Genomic DNA, 12,752 nt, shown 5'->3' with positions numbered 1-12,752 from the left:
CACAGCTAGCTCAAATTTCCATAGCATACGAATTCTTACCAAAACAAGAATCCCATCATTTTCTAGCCATTGAATGAGCAGCTATATCCATAGTTTTTAAAATCAATTAACCCGTTGATCTGGGACAGGTCTCAGGTGATCAATTTAGATTTTTAATTCGATCAATTATCTCTCTATTCTTATTAAAACCCTTCTTGGTCTAAGCTTTGAGTCACCAGAATCATAGGTTAACCATCAAACCGGTTAGAGTTTTAAAACAGTTACTTCATCATGTAGAAATAAGCATTTCTTTTTCTTTTTAGAATAGAATTTTCTTTTTAGAATAGAATAAAAGGAATAATCTGATTGCCATCAATTTCTTTTCTATTTTTGTATCTTCCGTACGTGCACACTTATAACATTCCTTGAGAAAAAGAAAATATACTGAAAACTTGGGATTCAGTAATGACATCAATATTTGACCATTTTTCTTCTTCTCTTTTTTTTTTTTTGGCAATAAAAGAAATTTATTGAGAGAGGGCTTACGCCCCCAAAATTTACATTGATCTCTTTTTAAGACGATGCTAGGAGAGTTCTGATTTTATAAATAATTAACAAGTAGCATATGTGAATGTTTTGTTTAAGATCTAATATAGAAAAAATTAACTTTAATGTATAAAAACTTGTTCAAAGATATCATACTCTTATTACTACTAAAAATTAACAAATTAATCATTAGTACTCTCTAAACACTCTGAAAAATCGGTGAAGAATATTTTGTTGAAGGTAGATATTTTAAAAGCAGCCTGCCTAACTACGTACTTCCTTCATAATTGTTCTCAAGTCTTTTGATATATACTACAACTACATGGATATAATCTTTAATCGTCCCAAACAGATATAAAATTTTTAGATCTGTTTAGGTTTCAAGTTGGGTTTAGATAAAACTCAAAGATAAAATATTTAATTTTAGGTTTGATATGAACTATTTAAATTTACACAAAACCCAACTTGAAATAAATAAATAATCTTAAAGTTTAAAAAATTCATAGCTATATCAAGTTAATTATACACAAAACCCAACTTGAAATAAATTATAATATTCTGTAAGGGTTTCAGATTTGGGTTAAGTTAGAGTCCCAAGTTATGAATACATGAAACCTGACAAGATTGAATTTTGATATGAAATTAAAAATCCATACATGCTCGAGTTCAGGTAGTTATTTTGATTTTGGATTCAATTATAGATAATACAAAACCATATTTATAAATATCAGTGATATATATATATAGAGGGGGCAACTTGAATTAATTTATTCTTAAAAAATTCTTAAGCATGCAATAATTTCTTTTCATCTTATTTAACTTAATGAATGATATATTAAATTCATTATTAGCCCCTTCAACTTCATCTGATTTAACGTTTATACCCTCTATCAATTGAGTGGCACAATTTGATTGGTTCAACTAAAAAAATAATCTCAAAGCTAGCCTTTGATTTTTCATTAATTGAATCTCATCCATCCATCACTACGTGCACATGATCTTGATCATCTATTATGTGTGATTTTTCCATTTTTTTACTTTTTCCGTTTGTTTTCTATTTTTTCCCCTATCTTAATTTTCTTGTTCAACATGAATCAAAATAGAATTCTAGGTGGAGAATATATATTTAGAGTTGTAAATCTGAGGTGGCATATAGCGATAGAGTTTTTCAGGCTCTAAAATTTTACATCTTAAACTATATAGAAAAAAATATGGTCTCTTTAACTCCAAAATTACAGCTCTAAAATGTAGGGAACAAAACTAAATTTCTTAAACCTTGAAATTATAGCCTTTAACTATATATAAAAAAAACTCTGAACTAAAAATTTAAAATAATCAATCCCCTCTTGTAAAAAAATAACTAAAACTGATTTGGATATAGAAATCTAAACCATATAAAATTCTAAAACTTCATGAGAAAAACAAATCCTAAAAAATTAGAAAAATAATGAAAAATAATGAAAAATTGTTGTCTTGTAATAAAAAAATCCTAGTAACTTTTAGATATTCAAATCTGGTATGTTCTCGAAACTCGGATGGCATTGACTTGTAATTCTAATAGGAAATAGGGTTTTTAAAATGTTATAATAAAATTACATAATTAAGATCTATTTTCATCATAAATATGATCATCTAGTGTGTGTCCAAACCCTCTTATACTATGATATTTGTTAGTCGTCCAGCTTCAAAATTAAGGTTATTTGGAGATGGTTTTGGTTGAAAATGGGTTTCACACTAATCACCTTTGCCCAACGTGTCGGGTTCTATTTTTTTGAACCAAATCACAGCTTGTAAGGCTCTGTTACTTTGTTGTTTTCTTTAAAGATTTTCTCTTGCTATGATTTTCTTTTTATTCTCAGCTTCTTCTTCTTCTTTTTTTTAATTAACACTCCTTTTGGAACTTTTTTCCTTTTTGCTCACTACTAGCAATCAGATTTTGAATCAGTTAGAATTTATTTTTTATTAACGTCGGTGTTCGGGTCAGCTTGCGCGTACTTCGATTTATTTCACGGGCCCTGAAGTTAACGACCATGTAAATCTCTAATGGTCCTGAGGTTTATGGGACTCGAACTAGTGACCTCTAGAGAATAAATTTAAAATCTAATCAATTAAGCTACACCTCTCTAAATTAAATAGTTTGAATTTTTAATATGTTTCATGGTGTTGTTATTGAGCTCAAAAACAAAATCATCTTCATAAGCCAACTTGTGTGATTATAGTTCTTACCTATTCTAGCCCAGCCAGTAATTGGTGTTAAAATAAGACTTCGAGTTTTATTTTTTTTTCTTTATAATGTAAAATTATGGTACTTTAATAATGTATTCCTTACTATTTTATGATATCTCGAGTTCGAACTTATTCTTTATAATATAAATTACTGTGGACGTTCATTCTCAAGAGTAAGAGTTAATATAAGGTTTATTAAATTTTAAATGATCAACTCAACAAAGCTTAAAACTTATAATGCGTGCTATAGCCCGAGGGATGATATATATAAAATGCAATTATTTTTATGGACTTTACAAGTGGTTAATGTTTGTATATCTAGTCAACTTGGCAGCTTACATATACTTCAAACTCACATATTATAAAATATCAGAAGCCTAGGTGCAAGTATTTTACTTTTCATTCATTCTCGACGGTCGTGAGATTACTTATTTATTTATTTATTTAACGTGGGTATCCGAATCAGCTTGCGTGTACCTCGAGTAATTCGACGGGCTCTAAAGTTAACGACCATGCAAGCCTTCAGTAGCCTTAAGGTTTGTGGGACTCGAAGTAGTGACTGTGAGGACAGTAAAATTTACGTAGAAAAGGAATAGAGATGAACAAAAGCAGAGAATAGAGATGAAGAAAAATAGAGAGTGATCCTGTTAAACAGAGAAGAAGAAGAACTTTAGCACTGATTCTTTTTATTAATTGATTACTGTTTTCTTATCTCACATATGTTTATATATGCTATAGTAGAAAAGTTACGCACGTTATCTAGTCTCTCTTTATTTGCACTGAAACAATGCTAACTAATTCTCTTAACTGACAAACAATACTAACAGCTACTAACAGCATTCTAACAATTTCATTCTCCAATCTTTTGACATATGGCAGGACTAGAGCCTGTGATATCTTTACATTCCCCCTCAATCGCAGACTTGGAGGAGCCAAACATGAGATTGGAACAGTGGTGCCTTGATACAAAATGATAATCAATATGGAGGTCTTGTAAACTGAAGGTCTTTAGTTTGATCCTGCATTTTCCAAACCTGATGATCATCAATTTCAACACCTTTAAGATCAGAATCTGCATCAAATCGACTTGGACATTTTCTTGAGCCATCAACAAATCCAAAAATATCATGACTCTCAAGTAGAATTTGCATCTGAAAATTCCATATGAGATAATTTGTGTCATCCAGCTTGACTGTTACAGCTGTTGAAACCGTAGGAAGTAAACATGTAATAGAAGATTGAACAATTTGAAGTTGAGAAGTAGTCACCATTTTTAGAGTTCAAGAGACAGAGAGGAAAAGAATTACAAATTTGAGAAGAGAGTTGATGAAGCTAGAATTTTTCAGTTTGACAACATATCAAACAGATAATAGGCAGATTGATTATTATGAAAGAATTGGTTTAATAAGGCGATAATAATGTCAGAAACAGAGATTAGCAAGTTATTAGAAGTTTTGAAGTTGAGAAGTAGTCACCATTTTTAGAGTTCAAGAGACAAAGAGGAAGAGAATCACAGATTTGAGAAGAGAGTTGAAGAAGAATTTTTCAGTTTGACAATATATCAAACAGATGATAGGCAGATTAACAAATACACCAGAATTTCATGAAGAGAATGAGAATAAAGCCAGAATTCAGAAGCTAACGGCCACAAGATCAAAAATGCAGTAGCTCTGATACCATGTGAGGACAGTAAAATTTACGTAGAAAAGGAATAGAGATGAAGAAAAGCAGAGAATAGAGATGAAGAAAAACATAGAGTGATTCTGTTAAACAGAGAAGAAGAAGAAGAACTTTAGCACTGATTCTTTTTATTAATTGATTACTGTTCTCTTATCTCACATATGTTTATATATGCTATAGTAGAAAAGTTACACACGTTATCTAGTCTCTCTTTATTTGCACTGAAACAATGCTAACTAATTCTCTTAACTGACAAACAATACTAACAGCTACTAACAGCATTCTAACAATTTCATTCTCTAATCTTTTGACATGTGGCAGGACTAGAGCCTGTGATATCTTTACAGTGACTTCTATGGAGCAAATTCAGGGCCTGAACAGTTAAGCTACACCCCTCAGAATTAGTAAAATTATTATATTTGATCAATATTGATGTTGATGGGTGTGATTCTAGTAACAAGTTAATTGTTTTTATATTTTAATTTTTGTAATGTCTTTTTTTTATATAATAAGTTACAATTGTCGGAAAAAAGAAAGAAAAATAAGAGATGTTGAAAAATTGTTGCAGTGGGCTGTTAAGGCTTCAAGCCTGTTTGAAATTATAGTAGCGGTTGCGGTTTAAAGTGTTTTTTACTTAGAAATATATTAAAATAAAATTATTTTATTTTTTAAAAATTATTTTTGATATCAGCACATCAAAACGATATGAAAACAAAAAAAATTCAAAATTTTTAAAAATATTATAATTTGCATCGTGTTTCCAAACAAGCATTCAATCGATCGAGTCTGCTCTTCATATGTCAATTTTTTTTTTTTATGAATTTGCATTTCTCATGCTCATGGATTGAATGGTTTCCGTAGGAGTATAAATTCTCTACCACGTAATAAGGCCACACAGATTAGAGAGGGAAGTAGTTTTTCTATGTCATACAAGCTGGGCAGCAGTGCATAAAAAATGATCATGTTTAATTGCTATTATTGTATTTTAGCCATGTCATGTTTTTAAAATCTATACACCTAAAATAAAAATAATTATGGAAAAGAATAAGTTTTGATGACTCGGTGAGTAATCAAAATAAATACACTCAGCAACAATATTAATCATCAAACACGCATTGATTATTATTTTTCAAAAAAAACTCATCACATCATTTCCGTAACTCATAACACAATGCACAAAGCAAATACATTAAATTAACTCAGATAATTCGAATTATCCGACAGGTACAAATAATATAATCCATTACACCATTTGCAAAACTCAAATACTTCCCTCCCAAGGCATCTTTTATTATAATATTCATATAGATACAAACACACATATATGCTATATAGATATTTTTAAGGATATATTTCATAATAACCGCTCATAATCTTAGTGAATTCAATCACTTTCATTATAAAAAAATTATATATAATATCTTTGAAACACTTCAACATATTTAAACACGCCATAAAATTGATCAATAAAATTAGATAATAATATAGTCAATAAATCAAAATTCCCTTATGATGTTAATTGTGGTGTTTTGATAACATCTTTTTTTCTTAGTAAGAGATCTCGAGCTTAAATGATTATTTGTAATGTGAATAATGGTGCTTTGTAATGTTAGGCTTATTAAGTTTAAATGATTATTTGAACAAAGCTCAAAACTAATGCGTGCCTATAGCCAAAGGGCAAGCAACTTCGCAAGTGGTTAATGCTGATGTAGTCGACTTGGCAGCTGACTTACACAACAAACTCAAATATTAATATATAATTAGATGCAAAATCTTTTTTTTTTCATTGATTTTCGAAGGAGCTGACTACGTTGTTGTCAAGATTGGGTCAGAACAAATTATCTACTGATCAGACGAGACAGAACACAGATTGGATGGAGGCGAATTTTCATTGTCAGATGGACTTCATTATATATACAAGTCATTTTTCTTTTTTAAGACAAAGAAGAAAGGGGAAAAAAAAAAAGGGAGGATACGTTGAACAATTGTTGCAGTGGGTAGTTAAGTCTTCATCGGTGTACCGAGCACGCTCTCCATTTGTTATGTTTTATTCTGTTTTTAGAATTGGCATTCGTCATGCTCATGAATTGGATAGTTTCCCATAGCAGTATAAACTCTCTACCAGGAAAAAAGGCCACACAAATTAGAGGGAGATAGTTTTCTAAGCCACACAAGCTGAGTGGTGCATAAAAAATGATCCTGCAGATCATGTGGGTGTCTTGGCTGATGATGTTACTATTATTGTGGCCAGTGGCAGCTACAACTAGGTCAGATATTGTGAAACCTGGCTGCCTAGAAACGTGTGGGAATGTTAGTGTTCCTTACCCGTTTGGGATTTTGGAACGAAGTTGTGCCATGAACGACTTCTTCTTCCTAAACTGCAGTTCGAACGATGAAGGTCATCCTGAACTGTGGTTTGGAACTGGCATGGCTATTCACAATATATCACAGCTGGAGGGCACAGTAACTCTAGGCATTGATGCAGCATTCAAATGCTATAACAAAGCAGGGATACAGACAGAATCTTTCGCACAGTCTATGACCCTTGGATCAGGCCCCTTCATGTTCTCACACCTCCGAAATATATTCACAGCTATTGGTTGCGATACCTTTGCCCAGGTGACCAACTATGAGTTGACATATGGAGCTGCCTGTCTCTCCTTGTGCACAGAATATGTGAACATGTCCGATGGAAATCCTTGCTCAGGTTCTGGATGCTGCCAAACCTCAATCCCTAAGGGCCTCAAATCACTTGATATTTCATTATTTAGTTTTTACAACTACACGAACGTTTCGGACTTCAATCTCTGTGGATTTGCTTTTTTAGTGGACAAGAACTCCTTGAAGATTTCAGATTGGCCGCTCTCTCGCAAGCCAAAATATGGAAAAGATGCATATACAACAGATATTGTGATTGAATGGGTAGTTAAAAATGAGACTTGCGAACAGGCTAAAGCTAATCAAAGTGCATATGCTTGTGGCACTAATGCAAATTGCACCTACCCTGAGAGTGGTCAAGGATATCGTTGCTTATGCAATGAAGGGTTCGAAGGAAATCCCTATCTCCAAGAAGGATGCCAAGGTAAACTGGTTATTGATTTTTGGTATGATTTCCATTATTAGTGCTTTTTATATATGCTTTTGCACAGGTTATGTTCTTTCCCTGTTTGTCTCTTGTCATGTGTAATAAAAAAAATAAAAGAAGGAATCCTGTGGCCTAGCTTGAAATTTGAGCTAGCTTAAAATTTCCATCTCATGATTAGTGTTTTTTATTAAACTTTTCAACTTAAGCACTACCTGAGTTTCATGCTAGACCAATTGGTTAATATACATGCAAATCTTTCATTGCCTAATCATATCCATTTAATTGGCATGCACGATTTATTTTTTATATAATTTATTTTTCGAATTTATAATCAGATTTTACTCACTACTTTTTTAACATTTAGATATCGATGAGTGCAAGGATCCAGAAAGATATCCATGTCATGGTAGATGCAAGAACACCATTGGGAATTACAAGTGTCGATGTCCACTTGGTATGTATGGTGATGGTAAAATAGGTTGTCAAGGATTTGGTATCATCACATTAATTACAGGTACGTAACTGACCTTGGAATTTTAATCTTGTTATAATGAGTTTCTCCGTTTTGAGGCGTTCCTAGAAACCGTTTTTTTCTTTTCTTTTTTGGATAATTTTCGATCAAGTATATATTTTAAAAGACTAGCACATATAATCAAGATCCATGAATCTCCTAATCCCAACATGCATTGCCTGCCTTTAAGTGGATCAGAAAAGGGAATTAAATTTTAGTGCGTACAAAAATTAATCCGAGGACTGTAAGAAAAATCGAATTCAGATACAGAAGGATTATAATGGTCATATATATATCACTTGGTAAAAGGTTGGTAAAGAAATATTTTCTATTGATGTGTGTTTCAAGTAACATTTTTATTTGACATTGTTATGCAGCTATTGGAGCAGCCATTTTGCTTGTAATAATTTGTCTTCTACTGTACATGATGTGCAACAAAAGGAAAAAGGATAAAACTTCAGGGAGAACGGGGGAGTGGTTGTAAAGCACCAACGAGTAAGGATTTTCAGCGAGGCGGAGCTGGAAAAGGCAACAAAAAATTATGATGATGATCAGAAACTTGAAGAAGGTGGTTTTGGTTCTGTTTACAAAGGAGTTCTAGCAGATGGTGTCCAAGTTGCAGTCAAGAAGTTTAAAGGGGTAGACAAGGCTCAGATGAATGAGGAATTTCAAAAGGAAATGGGCGTTGTGTCACAGGTCAATCACAAGAATGTGGTGAAGCTCTTGGGCCTGTGTTTGGAGACCAAAGTGCCATTGTTAGTTTATGAGTTCATTTCAAATGGAACTCTTTTCAAGCACATACATGACAAAAGGTCGCAGTTACTAGCTTCCTGGAGCAGTCGTCTGAGGATAGCATCAGAGATTGCCCTTGCGCTTAATTACCTGCATTCTCTTGCAGACCCTCCGATTATTCATGGAGATGTCAAGTCGGTGAACATACTCTTAGACAACAACAACACAGCAAAGGTTGCAGATTTTGGAGCTTCAGTGCTGATTTCTTCAGACCAATTAAACCATTATAGCCACAAAAATACAAGGGACTTTAGGCTACCTGGATCCAGAGTATCTTATGACGGGTATTTTAACCGCAAGGAGTGATGTCTTCAGCTTTGGGGTAGTTCTTCTTAGGATACTGGCATGCAAACCCAATAAGATAAAAGACAAATGATAGAATAAAATGAGAAATTGGACACACAAGAATTTACGTTGTTCATCTAATTTGGCTACGTCCACGAGCAAGTATAGAAGGATTTTACTAAGTAATGTGAGAATTACAACCTCTCTCTACTAATAGGAAAACAACTAAAATCTCTTTATTATTAGGAGAAAATACATCATTTAGAGGGTGTTTGAATATGAGGTAGCTTGTGCTTTTTTGAGTAAAAAGCATGTTTTTATAGCTTTTACAGGTGTGGTTTGTGCTTAAAAGGTATTGTACATTTGACAAAAAGCCACCACACCTCAAAGCCAAACACACCCTTACTATCTCACAAATACCTCACAGCTTTGTGGGATTCCTTTCCCTCTCACTCTCCTTTTCTTCTCTCTTATTTCTCTCTTGTGTTCTGCATCTAATGCTTGGATGCATTGTTTATTTATAAGCAAACATCCATGCAAAAGAACATCCATGCAAAAGATAAGGGGTACCAATTGGTGCTGCAAGTGGCACCGAATTGATACCCAACATTGTTGACTTTGCCAACAATGCTAGCTGGCTTCACAGTTCTTGTGGAGCTTCTCACGGGAGAAAAGCCAAACTCCAGTTTCCAGTTCTGGAGAGAAACGGAACCTCATTCAACACTTTATCTCAGCACTGGAAACTAATAATCTTTTCAGAATTTTGGATTTCCAGGCAGCTGATGAAGGTGAAATGGATGAGATTGAAGCTGTAGCTGAGCTTGCAAAAGGATGTCTGAATAGCATGGGAGTAAACCGGCCAACCATGAAGGAAGTGTCTGATGAGCTTTCTAAGCTTAAAGATTTTCATCAGAAATCATGGGCTCAGCAAAATAGCGACGAGACGAACTACTTGTTAGGCGAATCATCACAATCTTTTGGCAAGAAAGTGTTGGAAATTTGGCAGAAATAGAGAACAGAAAATTGAAGGATTTAGGCTGCACACTCTCTAATTTGGTAGAATACAATACATATGAAAATGGTACTCTCACGCCTTTTTCATTATGAGATTCATACAATATATAGACATTAATAGTTGCGACTCTTCAATACTAATAGTTGTAACTCTTCAATACTAATAATTGTGATCTTTAATACTAATAGATGCAACTCTTCAATACTAATAATTGTGACTCTTCAATACTAATCTTGATAAATAAGTTTAATAACTAACAGAAAGAAGGTCAGCCAATGACTCATTCTCAGACTGTGATATCATTTCAGATTCAGAACTACACTGATAGTATTTAAAACTGGAGCGATAGTCTTGTCAGCATGGTCGCTTTATGAATTAGTCTCAACTCTCAATTATGTCAAGTAAATTTTCAGTACTGTTTGTACAGGCAAGAAGGTATGTTGTAGCTTGTTTGAATAAGTTGTAGCTTTATGGAAGCTTAACATGTTTCCAGATTTACCTCTCTTTGTGCCATAAACTATATATTCAAATAAAATTGTGGGTTTACTAAACCAAGATTATTGACTGATTAAGTGCCTCAACCTCAACCAATGAGCTTGCAATTCGGCGGTACTCTTGCACGAGCAAGATAGTTGATATCTCAAGTCACACACATGTACACTTACATGTTGTATAATGAAGTCTAGTAAATTTACTTTAATTTAATTAAATTAAGATAACCGCTTTTGATGAAGTTTCAAAAATCTAAGTAACTTAAGAATGGGATTCTCGGATTGAATAATCAGTTAATCAAATGGTATTAATAATCTCATTCATTCTCTCTAAATAAGGTGGTTGATAGCTTATACTTGGAGCTTGATAGGTCAATGTGGTTTATGACTATTACCTGTAAAATGTCCTCTTTGGTTGTTGAGGGGACCCTCTAATGCTTAAATAAGTATTTTTTTAGAGAGAAAAAATACAATAATAACTAAAGAGAGATGCTCTGAAAATATATATGCAGTATAAAATAAAGATTGTGAACATTTGTTTTGAAGATCTCATGGTGTATTTATAGTCCATAAGTCTTGTCTTTTTGTGAAGATGAAGGACTTGAGTGTAATTTCACCTTTATTATGTTTGAAGTTTATTGTGAGTTGTTTTTCGCTCATTTTATCAAGCAAAAAGATGAAGATATGGCAGGCTATAAAAGACTTTAATTCACCTAATAGTGTTGGCAGAGTGTATACTTGTTTAATTAAGCCTATTTGTTGAGAAATAAATTCTCTAAAATTTTATGTAAGAATCTATAGAATTAATGGCGTTAAATTCATGTATTATGTTTGAATTCGAGAGTGTGGAGGATTCGGCCATGCTTGGGCTATGATGAAAAAAATCTTCAAGCTCAACACTTTCAAGAAACACATGATAGGCCCATCCTGTTGGCATCACGGCGTATCAGGCCAAGCTACAAACCCAGCAACCTTTGGGTCCGGCATTGGCTAGACACACCTCGGGGTTTGGCACATCACCAAACTCAATCATGGCTAGGTCTTGTCAACGTCAGATCTAACACGCCTAGGCTTGGCACACTGTTAAGCCCAACCGTAGCTGGGTTTAGCATTGGCAAACCTAATACGCCTGAGGCTCGGCACTCTACTAAGTCAAATCATGGCTGGGTCTAGTTAGTGCCGACGCAACATGCATGGGGCTTGACAAACTACTAAGCTCATGTGTGGTTAGGTCTGACTAGTGTGGGACCCACACGCTTGGGCTTGGCATACTGTCAAGCCTAACTGTGGCTGGGTCTGGTGCTAGCTAGCTAGACCCAATAAGCTTTTGGATCTAGCTTTGGCCAGAGTCAGCGTACCTCCACTAGGGAGTGTTTGTGTCAATGCATGCCAGCACAACACATCCGAGAATTCAGGAAAATTATTGTAAGCCCCAGATAAAACAAAATTTTATAAGACACTGAAATAAATGTTAAGATAAGTAGATATATATCTTGAATAATTACCTTAATGGAAATAAATGAATAAAAACAAAAATAAATAAAATTTCAAAAATAGCCCTGAAAAATAGAAATACAGAAACGTGAATAAAGACCGATGTGGAAATTGGATTATGATGAAATAAATTTTCTTAGGATGTAAATTAATGAAAATCAAATAACTCGGGTAAAAGGTGGTTAACCTGTATCGGTACTCGAGAATTTTATGCCCAAAACATGAAGTTTACTATCGAGGGACATGAATGGAATTAATTAAATTGTTACAATTTATAAGTTCTAACAAAGGAAGTGGCCCGGCCATCATAAGAGAGAAAGGAAGGGAAAAAAAAAAAAACACAAGAGAAAAACATTAGAAATCAAGAGAAAAACAAGAAAAAGGAGAGAGAGCTTTTGAAACTTGTAAGATTGAAAGACTTGGAATATTAATTCAAAAAGAATCAAGTGACGAAGCGAAGATAAGAAAGCGAGAGGAAGGTCGGCCATCCCTAGGAGGAGAAGAGAAGTTGGGAGAACTTAGATTGGTAAGCATGAAAAATTAATATTCTTACTTGAATGAAGTGTTTTTTGAGTTTATTTGAGTAAGTTATCAAACAATGACAATTAAATTTGATTTAATTTCTTATATTCTTGACTCTTTAAATTA

The 12,752-nt window shown here is 33.5% G+C and overlaps 1 pseudogene; it reads left to right on the top strand.

The window, feature by feature from the left end:
- Nucleotides 1-6,639: 6,639 nt before the first annotated feature.
- On the top strand, nucleotides 6,640-9,210 carry LOC18098026 (wall-associated receptor kinase 2-like; annotated as a pseudogene).
- Nucleotides 9,211-12,752: the final 3,542 nt, after the last annotated feature.

Source organism: Populus trichocarpa, chromosome 4 (genome assembly GCF_000002775.5).
Source record: "Populus trichocarpa isolate Nisqually-1 chromosome 4, P.trichocarpa_v4.1, whole genome shotgun sequence".
Classification (NCBI taxonomy): domain Eukaryota; kingdom Viridiplantae; phylum Streptophyta; class Magnoliopsida; order Malpighiales; family Salicaceae; genus Populus; species Populus trichocarpa.
Note: the sequence above shows the minus strand (reverse complement) of the source record. Positions and strands in the feature narration are given on the sequence as shown.